We start from the raw sequence: 14,557 nt of genomic DNA, 5'->3' as shown, positions 1-14,557 counted from the left end.
GAGTAGGGTAACGTGTGGCTTTTATAGACGATAAAAGAGTTCCAACCTAAAGTTGTACATTAATGATAAGGAAATTCTTGAGTTTTTTATGATTAAAAAAATAAATTTATATATTAAAATATTAAAAATTTTTGTCGTATAAATATAGAAGGAAAATGCTATTGGTACACCTTTGTGTACTTTTTGAGCTACATAAAAGTGTACCAATAACAAAAAAGTCCCTCATGAGACGCATAGAGGGACGTGAGGCGCAGAGTATTTTAGTTATAATACTCCTTTATATAGTCCAAGATGTACAAAATAGTTGTACATCTAGCATAATTCAATATAGAACGTTGTTCAATTGGCCATTTGGGAACATGGGATTGGAGCCAGTTGTCATTCACGAAACGGCAAACGTACGGTGGTTGACGGTTGACCGTAATTTCATGCCGTATGCAGGTTTGATCCAAAACAAATTTAAAAAAATTAATCGAAATATTATTTAAATTAAATATTTATGATAATATTTTCTATTAAAATTTTATATATTTTATATTATATCAATATAAATATATAAAATATTAATATAAAGTATCAGTATTTAAATAATATTTATGAAAAATGGATCTAAATTGCAGAATTAAATTAGATTAATTTGAATTTTTCAAAAAAAATTATTTATTATTTAATTTTAGTCCATCCCCATGCTGGCCCTCTTGCATTGTATTACCTTGCAGCAACTATTTCTCAAGTAGCGAAGCCCTTCCCTCAAGCAAGATAGCTTATGTGTGTTATTGTAGCATGCCAAATTTTACGTGGATCCGCTAATTAACTTACGTGTGTTATTGTAGCATGCCAAATTTCAAGTCGGTCCGCTAATGGGTGAAAGTCAGACTTATATATATTGACTAGACATCAATATTTTAAAGATAGTTATCTAATCTGTTATAGTTGGTAAAAGAGTTCATTCAATTAGTCGTAAATCCGCTAATTAACTTACTTGTGTTATTGTAGCATGCCAAATTTCAAGTCGGTCCGCTAATGGGTGAAAGTAAGACTTATATATATTGACTAGATATTAATATTTTAAAAATAATTATCTAATCTGTTATAGTTAGTAAAAGAGTTAATTCAATTAGTCGCTGTTCAGGGATACTATCCACTACTCAAAATGTGTGGTAGGCATGTACTATATAAGCTAGTGGACGATTACTAGGTTAATATGTTGGCTAGACATTAATCTTTTAAAAAAATGATTACTTAAGTTGTAATAATTAATATTAGAGCTAACGCAACTGATCGTTATATAGGAATATTGCTCACGATCCTAAGAATATAGTAAGCATATACTATACAAGTCAGTGAATGATCATTGAGTTGGTACGATGACATGACTAGACAGTAACTTTTAAAAAGTAATTGTTTAAATTATTAATTTGTTGATCTCTCCCTAGTTCTTCCTTGGAGAAGAGTGTGAACTCTCCCCCAGCCGTTGCTTCTTTAAAAGACATATCTTATCACTTTAATAATTAACTAAAAAATGTAATTATAATAAATGATATTTTAGAGTTAAAGCTAAATGAAAGGTCAATAATTTAATCGAAAAAAATAAAGTAAAAGTGAAAGTATGTTTTTGCTTTAGCACGTGCATCGTTGCACGTGTTATGCAGCAACTTGGAAAAGAAGTGGGGACCACTTGGGACAACATTGAACGCCAGTTGTGATCCAATATCCACGAATCGCCGCACTTCTGGCGGCTGACGGCGATCTCAAATCCTAAATTAACAATTGAATTGATTTCTTTTTTAATTTGGTTAAATTTATGTTTATTTTTAAATTTAATTAATATTTTTTTCTGTATTACGTCAGGTTTCACTTAAATTAGTGGCCTAATACATATGTTAACCATTTAATAATTAAAAAATATGATATTTAATTTTTGATATATAAAATGTCAAGATTTTATATCTTAATTATTAAAAATTATTATTTTACGTCTATTATAATGAAATATTACCATAAATGACACGTCACGTAATTAATCGATTAATAATATTTGAATAGATTAATTGATTTGTTACGCTTCTTCAATAATTACAAAATATAGTATTTGGTTCTTAATATACAAAATATTAAAATTTTATATCTCAATTATTAAAATTTAGTCATTCTTTTAATTTTTTATTAAATTATGTTCATAAAAATTGACGGACATACTTGATGTTAAAATAACCTAAACACCATAATTAAGTAATTTTAATATTTATATTAATGCATGTCATGTCCAATTTAGTTTTGTTAATAGAATTCAATAGAAAAGTAAAAAAAAATGACTAAATTTTAACAAAAATCAAAGTTTAGTGGTTATAGTAACAAAAACAAAAATAAAGCGATCAATTAGTTAATATTACAAAATTAAGGGACTAACAATATAATTTATCTATTTTTAAAAAAATAAAATTTATCCATATCATGTCATGTACTTAGGACATGTAAATATGATAAAAGTAAAAGTATAATTGGGATTGAGAATTTTTAAGGGCAGTCCTTCACTATTTTCAAATTTAAATTTCATATATTATTAGAAAGAGTAAATGAAAGTTTAATTTGATACACTAAAAACAATTTAATTTACTCATTTAATGGGAATAAGTCATCTATATACCTAAATTTAATTTAATTTGGTTGTTACTAAGTTTAGGGAAATTAAAATCTCATTAATAGTGTTAAATTAACATTTAATATAATGAGAATACGATTATGAGTTTCAAAATATAATAGTTTATTTGACTATTTTTAAAATACAATTATCTATTTAACTTTAAATCTAAAAGTATAGTGATTTATTTTACTCTTTTTAAAGTATATGGGTTAATTTAATTTTACAACAAAATAGTAACTTATTTGATTTGATACTTATATAAGTTACTCCTAATAAATTAACATTTTCTTAAAAAAATAAAAATATATTGTCCTTGGTTAGCACTAGAATTAGGAGTGTGCAAACGATTGATTTCATTACCAAATTGACCGAAATCAACTAATTGAATAAATCGAATTGAGGGATTAAACCAAATCCAGCTAACTGATCAAATCCAATAAACCAAACTCATCAATAATAAAAAAATTAAATTTAAACTGTATAAATTAATTGAACCGATTGAATAAATCAAACAAACACAAAAAAATCGATCAAAATAGAATTAACCGATAGACCGAACAAGTTGAAAAATTATACAGCTGGCCAAAAACGATGTAGTTTTATAATCATAAAAACGTCATCGTTTTAAAGTTCAATTAGTTAATTTAGTTCGATTATTTTCAACTAAAAAAAAAACTAAAATAAGAAAAAAACTAAATTTTCCTGAAAAATTAACTAAATCGAAGTGAATTTAAAAAAAAAAATTGTTCGATTTGATTCAATTAGTTCGGTTAAAACCGAATTTTTGCAGATACCTAACTAGAATCTCCAACTTGAGTTCATTCTATTCGTAGAACACAAAGGGAAGAAACATACAAATAAAACAAAATGTGTGGGAAATCATTTAAGATGATAAGCACAAAGTGGATTGATATGTTATCCGTATCGACCAATAAATATTGAGTAACATTATGTTACTCGACGTGGGCCACAAGAGAGGGTTGCATGGGGTGGGACGTCGACGTGGGGGTGGGGGGTGGGGAGGGGGTTGCAAAGGCGATGGGGTGACACAGGCAGCAGGGGGTGGAGTGTGGGGGGTGGGGTTTGCGGCGGACAACATATCAATTCCGTAAGCACAAATTATTCTTCAAATAAACACTAGAGACTTACCATTAGGGTTTGGGGCCTTTGTGTAGGCAACATGCGCTGAATCTTCAACTTTTGTGAGAGTCTTGAGGTCGTAAGCAAGCCAGCATCTGGATGCGTTCTCGCGATAGAAATAGCCCATACACTTGCAGTCTTTTGTACACTTATACTCTCACAATCGCTCTTCTTCACAGGCCCATCTCCCCTAGTGTACTTGCTCAACAAATGGTCGACTCCTTCCATCGTGTAATAGTAAAAATCAGTGGCCTTGCAAGATCGCACTTTCACTGGCTCGCAAGTTTTGCTCCAACCCATTTGGTAATGGGCAAGCAACGCATTGGCTGTCCTCACAAAGCCCAAATTTCCCACACCTCTCTGGCAATTGGCACTCACTCACATCACCAGAATCTCTGTTGAATAGTGTATAGCTCACATCTCATGCTCCAATATCTACCTTGTCATTGTAAGCGCAAGACCTAGTATCTCCATCGATTCCCAACCTTAGAAAGGTTAATGTGCTATTGTATATGGTCCTGGCCAAGTATCGACCACCAGACCCAGCTGGGTTGTCCAAATGGTAGTCAAATGACAAGTAATAAGAATAGCCATCGTCTTTTTCCGAAATGGTGAATGTCACATTAGCCAAGGTACCTTTGCTAATGCTAAACCATTCAGAGGAGGAGAAGTAGAGCAAGGGCTTAGGAGAGTTGTTGCTCCTGTAGTACAAGCCCAACTGTTTGGGCTCTGCTACGAAGCTATACGGACCATCAATGTTGTCTTGTGGCGATGCTCGACTTACAAGCTTCGATCCAAGTTTAAGAGACTGACCCACCAATTAAGATGGTATCAGTTGGATAATCAAAACTCTGCCATACGAAACTTCCACTGCTGTCGTGCAAGACTAAGTTACCATTTGGCAACAACTTCAAGCCGACTATATACTCCCTTATTGGCAGTGTCAGTTTGCCACGCCGCTCGCCGGCCCATCAGCATCAGCCAATACAAGGTTCCCGTCACTCCCGAATGTTAGAGTGGCGTTCTCGCCAACTGGGTTGCCTCGGTTCGCTTCCCATACCCATCTAAAGAGTGACTCAGACCGGACCACGCCCATTCGTAAAGCCAAGGTGTAGGCATGAACGTCGGCTTGGGAAGGGGAAGAGAGTGTTTGGATGATGAGAAAGAGGAAAGAAAATGTAAGAGCATGAGAAGACAAAGCAATGCTAGTGCTGCCCCTACGTTGTTTGTTTGAGCTGTGAATTGGGCCATCAGATTTCCAGATTTATAGAAGATTTATTGAACTTAATTAATTCGGAAATGTTAATTAAACACTAAAGTTTTAATATTTAGAGTGATACACATTATTAGCACTCTCTTAATTAATTATGCATTTGGTGGGTGTGGGTCAGAACTGCCGCACTGTCAACTTAAAAAAACATTTAATCTTAGAAGTCGCCCAGAAAAGGAGGTTGTTTGTTTATTAATATGATTATTTTAATTTATGGGTTCCTTTTCATTTTTTATTTATTAGGACCTTTTTATTATATTATTGTGCAAGTGGGAAAGGATGCAGAAGCATGTGCTGCGTGGATAGATATAAGGGTGAGTAATATTTTGGTTGAATTCAAATAATCAAATTAAATAAGTTGAAATTGATTATTTAATTCAGTTTAATTTGTATTTTAATTTGATTTGATTTTTAAATTTGAATGTTTTGTTATTTCGCTTCAATTTGGTTTTTTATTCAAAAAATTAAAACAATTAAATCGTTTGAAATATAAAAAATAATGTCATTTTGATCAAATTTTTGGGTTTTTTTTCAGTTTTTTTGGTCAATTCGGATTTTTAATTTTTTAGTATGAGTATCTATTTAGTTGGTTCAATTTAATTTTTAAAAAAATTCAATCTATTTAGTTTGAGCAATTCTTTTGATCGATGTATTTATGTTTTTATTAAAAATGTAACTCAAGGGTGAGCAACATTTTTTTTTAATCAATCTGAACTAATTGAAATTGTCAATCTGATTCAGATCAAGCCGTAGTTCAATTTGGTTTTAGTTTTCAAGTTTGACAACTTCGATTATTTCAATTTATTTTAATCTCTGTATTGAAAATAATCAAAATAACCTAAGCAACCAAAATGTAAAAAATGACATCGTTTTTGCACTTTGTTATTTTAATTTTTTTATTTTTTCAGTTTTTTTGGTGAGTTCATTTTTTTTTTCTTGTTCTTTTGATTTGATCGATTTGATAATCTATTCAATTAGTTGGTTTGGTTTTTTACATGTTTGATCCATTCGATTTAAGCAATTGGATTAATTGACCTATACCAAAAAGATAAAATATAATAAATATATCTTATTTAAAAAAATAAACACGAATTTTTAAATAAATAATAACAACAATTAATCAATGGCAAATGTTAAATAAATGTTTAAAGCTGATAGATTTGGATAATCAACCACTACTTTTGTCTTTTTCTATTCAATAAGTGACAATTAGATTCTGAAATCTCTCATATAAATTATTATTGTTTTAAAGATAATGGTTAAAGTGTCAAAAATTTATTTTAATTTTAATAATATATATTTATTACACATTAATTTAAAAATAATTTTAATGATTTATAAACTATTGTAAAACTCGATTAATTTTTTATTAACTAATAAAAATATTTTTAAAGAAAAAGCCATTAGAAGCATTAAATACAAGTTTTTTTTTAGATATAATATGAATTTAGGTAATTTGTATAGAAATTTTTATAAAAAATAAATAAATAAATAAATAAGAGAAGTAATAGTGATGATGTCTTGGAGCCAATAAACTTGTTCAAGGGCTATAGTCTTGACTACCTTTCCTCGACCACGAGCTCTTTTTGTTTTTACTTGATTTTAAATTTATTCAACATTTATTTGACTTATAAAATAAGGAGAGTAAAACTCTATTCTCTCTTAGATCTGCTAATAATTAAATTAATCATGAGACCCGTTATAGAATAACACAATAATGATATAATTAATGATCATACCATAAGGATGATTAAGTTCAAGTCCATAGATTAATCTTAAGAGTGATGTGAGTACGATTCTTCTAGGTTTAGATTCAACCCATCTAGTCATTTCATTTGAATTTGATAGACCCCTCAAGTTAGATCTTAGTTTTGGACTTAGAGTTCGTAGTACCCATTGGTCTAGGACCAAGTTCGAGATGTCTCTGGTCACATGTTATTTCATAGTACCAATTAGAATTCGTAGTACCCATTTTTTTCATAAAATTAAGATGTTACCTCATCAAATAACAAGTCATCGGTGTTGGGTTTAGTTCAATAAGTCCTAACTTATTTTTTATTTGTGATTAATTTTAAATTAATTAATATTTCATTAGTTGAATTTTACTTAGAAGAATTCATAAGAACCCAAGAAAAAAATATATATTTCTACACATTTATATGTAAAGATACATTATCACGGGCTTCAGGAAATGGCCCAGCGGGCTTACAAAACCTTACGGATCAGGCTATTTTCCTTTGGATGGGCCAGCTGGGCTTATTTTAATGGATAAGACCTGGTCATTAACCCAACATAAGCATCGGAGCTGCACACACATTTATATGTAAATTTGTTAAGATACATTCAAATGCCAAATCTATATTTTTGTTTATGTATTTTTATGTTATTATTCGTATTTTTCATTATTTCGATTACACCACTAAACTTGATTTTTGAGTCAATATAACACCTGTACTTTAAATTTTTTTTTTCGTGTGACAAACCAAATTTTTCGTTGTTTTAATTATACACCTATACCTATATTTTTGAGTCAATTTAACTTCTATATTTTTATATATATAAAAAAAAAATAAAGTGAGATGATAAAGTACACATCATATTCGATTCACGTCAAAGTATATAAATTAAATTGATTTAAAAATATAATCTTAGTAATTGGAATAACAAAAAATTTAAATAAACTACATCTTAGAGTTAGCAATTACAATCAATTACACTTGAGCCCAAAATGCAAAAGGCATATATAGCAACCCCAAAAGGGGGACAATTATGAATTCAGCCCATAGTAAATGCCCATTATACTATGGGCATATATAGATGCAGCTAGCTATAGGGTAGGGTTGCCCTTCAAAGGGGGAGAATGTTAATTTTAGGGTTAGATTAATTATTGGCCTATTGGTGAACCATCTTGCCAAAACAATTCATCTTTCCACCACAAAGCTGTCTGATTGATCAAAAGTGGAAAATCCCCATTTCCCAATTTTCAAGCAGCATATAGCATCTTATCACATTGTGGGCAGTACTGCTACTAACTAAGCTAGCTACACAATATGTAGCTGCTAGGGCTAGTGAGGAGACTAGCTAGTTTGGTGGAGGTAAATTTGCTTTCCTTCACTTTCTATCAAACACCCCCACCCGGCCCCCCGCCCCCAAATCTTGTAAGCTCGAGATGTGAGTAAAGTGAAGATAGTGTAGATAGTGTGTATTATTGCAAGAGCGATCGTTTGAAGATTTTATCTGATATTTTTAGTATTTTTTATATGTTTGAAGGAATATATCATTGTATGTAAATAGTTTAAAGATAATTTTTTTGTTTTCGTAGTGATGCTCGGGGTATACTTTAACAAAAGATGTAAACGTTTTGTGGTTTTTTTTTCAATAAATACTTATTTACAACAAAAAAAAAAAAAGGTCCCGTTTAGTTTTGAAAAATATTTTTTAATTTTCAATTATAATTTAATCAACGAAGACGTCGTAACATTTTATGTTTTAAAAAGTCGTAATATTCATTTTCAGTTCAAGAACATATCAAAAATGGTATTTTCTAATTCACAGTATAAATTGAGAAATTAAGAAATTGAATTTTTATTTTTTAATGCAAGATTTAATTATTTAATAAAAAATAAAATTAAAAAAATATTTTCTACAACTGAATAAACCATTATTTTTTGGTGAAAAATTCATTATTGATGAACAGATTAACCTCCAACCTCATCATTTTTACTAAATTAGAAGGAATAATGGAGCTATAAACTCTTATTAAGTTTTAAAAAAATGGATCTCTAGATGAAAATAATTTCATTTATTTACTTTTGCAATGCGTTGAAGCATGATAATAAATGATGTTGTTTGAGAGTTGGGACTTAAATTATCACCTAATAATTCCTATAAGCAAAGGGTTTTTGTCCTCGAGAGAATGTCTAATGATCAAATTAGTATTTGAATTTCAAAGAACGAATATAAGAGGTCAAAATAAGTAGATTAAGGTTTAATTAGTCCTATTTACTTTTAAAGTTATTGGGTTTTTACAACTTAATCCAGAACTGTTCGAGCATAATTTTCGCTGAATCATTTTTTGTGATGTGACTTGAGAGTATGGTGTTGGTTGGCGTGTAGCTCATACATCTCGGTCCATTCCAAAGGCCATGTCTCCACTAACCAAAGAAAAGAGTATACCGACACAAGAATACTTTGACAAAAAAATGTGTCGCCAAAAAGCTAAATTACGAGACACTAGAAGCTTAACAAACACACTTAAACTATCACTCCCTTTATGTTCTGATTAGAAACGAATAATTGATTCACACTAATTCTTAAATATTGATTATTTTTCTATGCTAGAACTTTGTCTTGTTATCCATTTTTTGAAAAGGAGTCAAAATTATTAAATGCATTATTTTTATTTTTTATCATTCAATTAACTTGTTTGTGATTAATGTGGTACAAATAGGTCATACACAATTTTTATGTGATCGTCAATTATTTGATGAGATATAATCTGCCAAATTACAATATGATATTAAATAAATATGTAAATTGGGTCATGTCAGGCCAACAAAACCCATTAAATTACTTCAAGAATCTCTTAGAGATATCTACTCCATTGGATTCTTTATTAAGCCAAGACATCCAAACTCAAGAATCTCAAATATAACTTTAAATATTTTGACTCACACCACATTTATAAAGAAAGATAAACCAAGTAACTCTAAGTACTTAATATGTTTTACTGTTCATTTACTTTACTAACTTAAGCGTTAGATACTATATTGAGAGAACTAGCACAGTCTCTTCATACAAGTTCTTGGATCAAAGCAGAGTTATGCTGATCAGTCCCAAATACCATCGTCAAATACTTAATTAGGCAAGAGTTAGATGTATTTGCATAAGTAAAGAGACAGTTTTATTGTTCCTTTTTTTTTTTTTTTAAATCAATGCACCATGGGTTAATTAGCTGTTGTGTTGCTCATGAGTTTAGTCTTTTCATTTGCTTAAAGATTTTGGTACAAAGGGGCTTTATGTCAATTGTCTTAATTTTTCCTTCCTAGTGAAACCCTTTTCCCCTAGTGATTAAATCCTTTCACCTAAAGCAGAAGAGGACAATGATTTTGGTTTATGGCAGCAGCAAGATCTTTGGATCTTGGTAACAATTCAAAGGTTTCTGATCAAGTTAAAATTGATCCCTTTTTGTGAATCCTCAAGTTCTTGCTAGTTAGTTTACCTTTCTGCAGCTTCAAGACACATTTCCCCCACCCTTTGGCTTGTTTTACATTTTGTTAATTCATCCATCAATCCTATTGATGATGATCCATCAAGAAATTGACGGCTTCGATCGAAGGAAAGAGGGAGAGAGGATGGTGAGTAGGTGATTTCTTCTGATATTATACAAAAAGAACAAAGAACTGTCTCGAGTGTCTCCACCACGAGCTTTCCAATACCTAAATTAGCAAATTGCTAAAGGCTCTCAACTAGTTGCAAGAAAGGAGATGTAATATAATCAAAAGTCGAGAATTATGCATTCAATGCGATTATGATGCTATAGTGATTTATATTCCACTTCGATAATGTTGTCTGTCCTTGTCTAATCTTGAAAGATATTACCATTCATTTTTCAATAAGATTTTAATTTCACATGAGATATTTATCTCTCTCTTTTTTATTTTCAATCCCAATGATGTTAATCAAACTCAAGCCTAACCATATCTTTCAAACTATTAATTTCCAAGAGATACTTACTTAACCAGATTAGCTCGAGGTGACATTTTACATTGAAGAGAATGATGAACGACAATACGGTCATTATTTTGTTGAAGTTAAAAGACCACGCAACGAAATGTAGCGGATAATCGCACCAACTATACATAGTATTTGACCGAAAACTTGTTGCCCAATATATGCACAACATTAACTTCATTATTTCTCCTTGGAGAGAAGATCTGATTCACATAAGAAAATGCACAAAATCTCAACACACATCCATGCCTGAGAAAATTGAAGGAAACCACTGCAAATAACTCAGCTGTCAAGATCGCCTTTGAATTGGTTTTTCAAGTGATTTTAATTTGCATGCAATCCAAAACTCCTAGTAGCTGTACTGTTTGATTGAGGGCTTGTGAAAATTTTCCCAGAGTTGATGATGCCAACCACAGCAACACAGTCCCAGAAGAGCAATGGCAATTAATTAATGGGCAGAATTAGTTTGCTAATTGCAGCCAAATGAAAGGGCATTTTACACACAAATTAACCAAATGACAAGTTGGAGGTGGGGGCTAATTATCAGTGGTGCCTCAATCAGTTGTCTAATCAGATCCATTTTAGTTGACTAAGGCATCTCAACAAATCTTTTTTCCTGATTCATCAACTTGAGATGAAATTAATGAGAAGAATCTAACATGGTCCAACAAGCTTAATCACTGAATGCAAGGGGGGCCAACCCCTTCAACTGTTCACTGCCTAATTCAACCCCTCATGATACATGTTGTTTCTCTATTAGGTAATTCTTCAAATTCAAAACTCCCATAAACAAGTTTTAAGTGAGAATAAGAAAAAAAAAATCTGATGAGTCGTTGGTTATAAATAAACTCTTCTAATTTAGTTTCGAGTTACCTCGCATTAGTAATTTAAAAAAATGATATTATGACCGTATGTCACGACTCAATAATTATTAGTGTCATCTAAATGTGAGTGACCAATCATTCAATGAAATACGAAATGGTGATTACAAAAAGCTTCTTTAAGAAAACGACAATGTGACTTATAAGGGTTTATAGTTTTGTTCGTGTAAAAATGATGGTGGAATAATTTTGTAGTTTTTTTTTTCAAATTTATATCATCATAGATTAAGATTGTAGACATAAATGTATTAACACTATATGTCTTATTTAATTAATCAAACTTCCAATTTAGTTAGGGAAAATAATTAAAATGTAATTAATATGATACAGAATATAATACATTAATAATATTCCAAATTATGAAAAAACATTATTCTCCATTAACGATGAGGGTTTCCAAATAAATCCAATAACTTTAGCATTTTCTTTTGTGCCCTAAATGGGAAAATGCTCAGGTCACATCAATTGAGATAGATTTTGTTTTTTCCCCTAGTTTAACATCTCTAGATATATCTAGGTGTTATTGGCAAAAACATAAAGAAATTCTAATTAATTTACAAAACCCAAAATTGAGCTTGGAATCCAATGACACCCTTGAGGAAAAAACAAGATCTTGCTCAATAAATATTCAAAATTTATTTTTTTTTATGAGAAAAGATAAGTACAAATTAAAATTAGAAATTCTTATGTGTAAATGGATTTCGTGTCAAGTTTGATTTAGATTATTTTTTTTCTACTATTGAGTTTCACTTCGATGTCAACTCTGAATCAATATTATATTTTTATTAATCTTACGTGACAATATTATTAGTCCAAATATTTTGTTACTCAAAATATGTCACATCAATAGATACACCTAAAACCAATTAGAGGCTCAATCAATTTTCTATCTAGATATAGTTTTCAATTTGAGAAATGCCATATGTGTCTTCCATGTATTTGGAAGATTCCTAAATAACTCAAAACTCAAAATAGTGGAAAACAACCTAAAGTATGAAACTACAATGTTTACCAAAAACACAGCTCACAAATGGGTCAGAGTAATCATACCCCTTTGAGTATTTAACAAAACACATTTTTTCATAAAATAAAAAATTGACACCTAATAAAAAAATTTACAACTTGATGACGAAAGAGTTGACAATAGAAGTCACGAAGAAGGGTGGTGCACCATTACCATGAGTCTTTCTAAGCCAACAAAATTGTTGGTTGGGTAAGGTTCAAACAATAAGAAAAACGTAACAATCTAAACACTCATATAAAAAGGCTTTGTGAAATAAAAAATGTTATTTATATTTTTTAGATTACACAATATAGCTAAAATAATAAAAATACCTCTCACCCAAGATAGTGAGGTGCGAGAAATATTTTAGTCATTTGTGCTCGTGTGTGTAACCCAAGGTGTAATCCTTGATGTACAAGTAGTATATAAATTTTTAATTGTGAATTAAAATCAAAACCCATGAGGAATTTGAATCATTAACTAATGATTGATATTATGAATTCATGAACAATACTTGAATTTGAATTTGTGCTTTTCTAATGATATAAGAAAATGAAAATTATACATAATTAGCTATAGTACTAATTATTTCATTAATGACTTTGCTTAATTTGAGAGTGAAGCAACAAGAGTACCTGAGATGGGGCCATCTGTCCCATAATCCCAATATTGTTTGTTCTTCAATGTAAAAGGTATATGTTTCAAAGTTTTTTTTTAAAAAAAAAAAAGAAAAGAAAAGAAGTAAGATAGAGGGGATCGAGTAAAAATTGTCTTGATAAGCAAGTTAGCATATAATTTTTTATATATTTATTAGATATACATAATTTGTTAATTATTATTTGTATGTAAAAAATTAATTCAATATATATTCTACAAACAATGGTTGTCGGTTTTGATAAAAATAAAAAGTTAAAAACAACGATGACAAATGAAGTATAAATATAAAAGGATTAATAATGGTCACTAAAGCTTAACAGAGGTATTGCTGGTCTCATGAATAATACATGCCTATAGTAAAATGAGATAACTAGCATGGGCTAAGCTCAATCAAGCCGAACATAATGAAAAAGGTGAAGAATTAGGATTATTCTTTCTATGCACAATGTCCCTCAAAATCTAAACTTGCCCTTTTTATTTAAAAAAAAAAATGAATTGCTATAATTGGACATTGAGAATGACAAGATTGTACATGTTAATCCCATTTTGTACAAGATTTTTAAGAGTCGTCAACCAAATCTTCTTAAGAATATGATGTATGTCTACCATTCTCAAAGAATAAGATTTATTTTTTGGCTAAAAAAAGGGAAAATTGTAACACAATGAGAGAGTTTGATGAGTCCTTCACTTTCTCCTCTCTCCTAGCCTTTTTGAAGGGTGAAAGCCAATTTAGGCTAAGACAAAAGGCCATTGCTAAATCTACAGGGTAGGCAAAAATGGACAAATTGTTGTTTTTTCTTCATATTAATGCAAAAGGTGACCTTGATTCCAAGCTAATCAATTGCATATAGCATTCTTTGTCTCTATTTCAATTTAATTATTTATTTGACAGGCAAGGTTGAGATTAGAAATGCTGAAAAAGTTTACTCATAAAAATAAATAAAAGAAAGAGAATTTCTCCCGTGCATTAAGAGAAGTTTACTCTATATCGACTATTAGTCCTGAAACAGTTTTTTTTTTTTTTTTTTTGGCTAAATTTAAGAGAAAATTACGTATAAATATGATACATCTCGACTTAAGTAAAACGTATAATATCGTCCACTAAAATTAACAGATAAATAGTAGCCACAGTATTATTATATATTTGGTAACCAATATTAAATTTTTATTTGTTTTAGGGATGCCCAATTGATTATTATCTATACCCTCAATAGGGTCTTCCCACCTTC

General features: G+C 30.2%; 1 pseudogene; it reads right to left on the bottom strand.

Annotated features, from left to right (window-relative positions):
* Nucleotides 1-3,790: 3,790 nt before the first annotated feature.
* On the bottom strand, nucleotides 3,791-10,298 carry LOC127791733 (epidermis-specific secreted glycoprotein EP1-like; annotated as a pseudogene).
* Between the last annotated feature and the right edge of the window lie 4,259 nt (nucleotides 10,299-14,557).

The sequence above is a fragment of the Diospyros lotus genome, chromosome 15 (genome assembly GCF_014633365.1).
Source record: "Diospyros lotus cultivar Yz01 chromosome 15, ASM1463336v1, whole genome shotgun sequence".
Lineage (NCBI taxonomy): Eukaryota > Viridiplantae > Streptophyta > Magnoliopsida > Ericales > Ebenaceae > Diospyros > Diospyros lotus.
The sequence above is the reverse complement of the archived record's forward strand: the minus strand, read 5'-3'. Positions and strand labels throughout refer to the sequence as shown.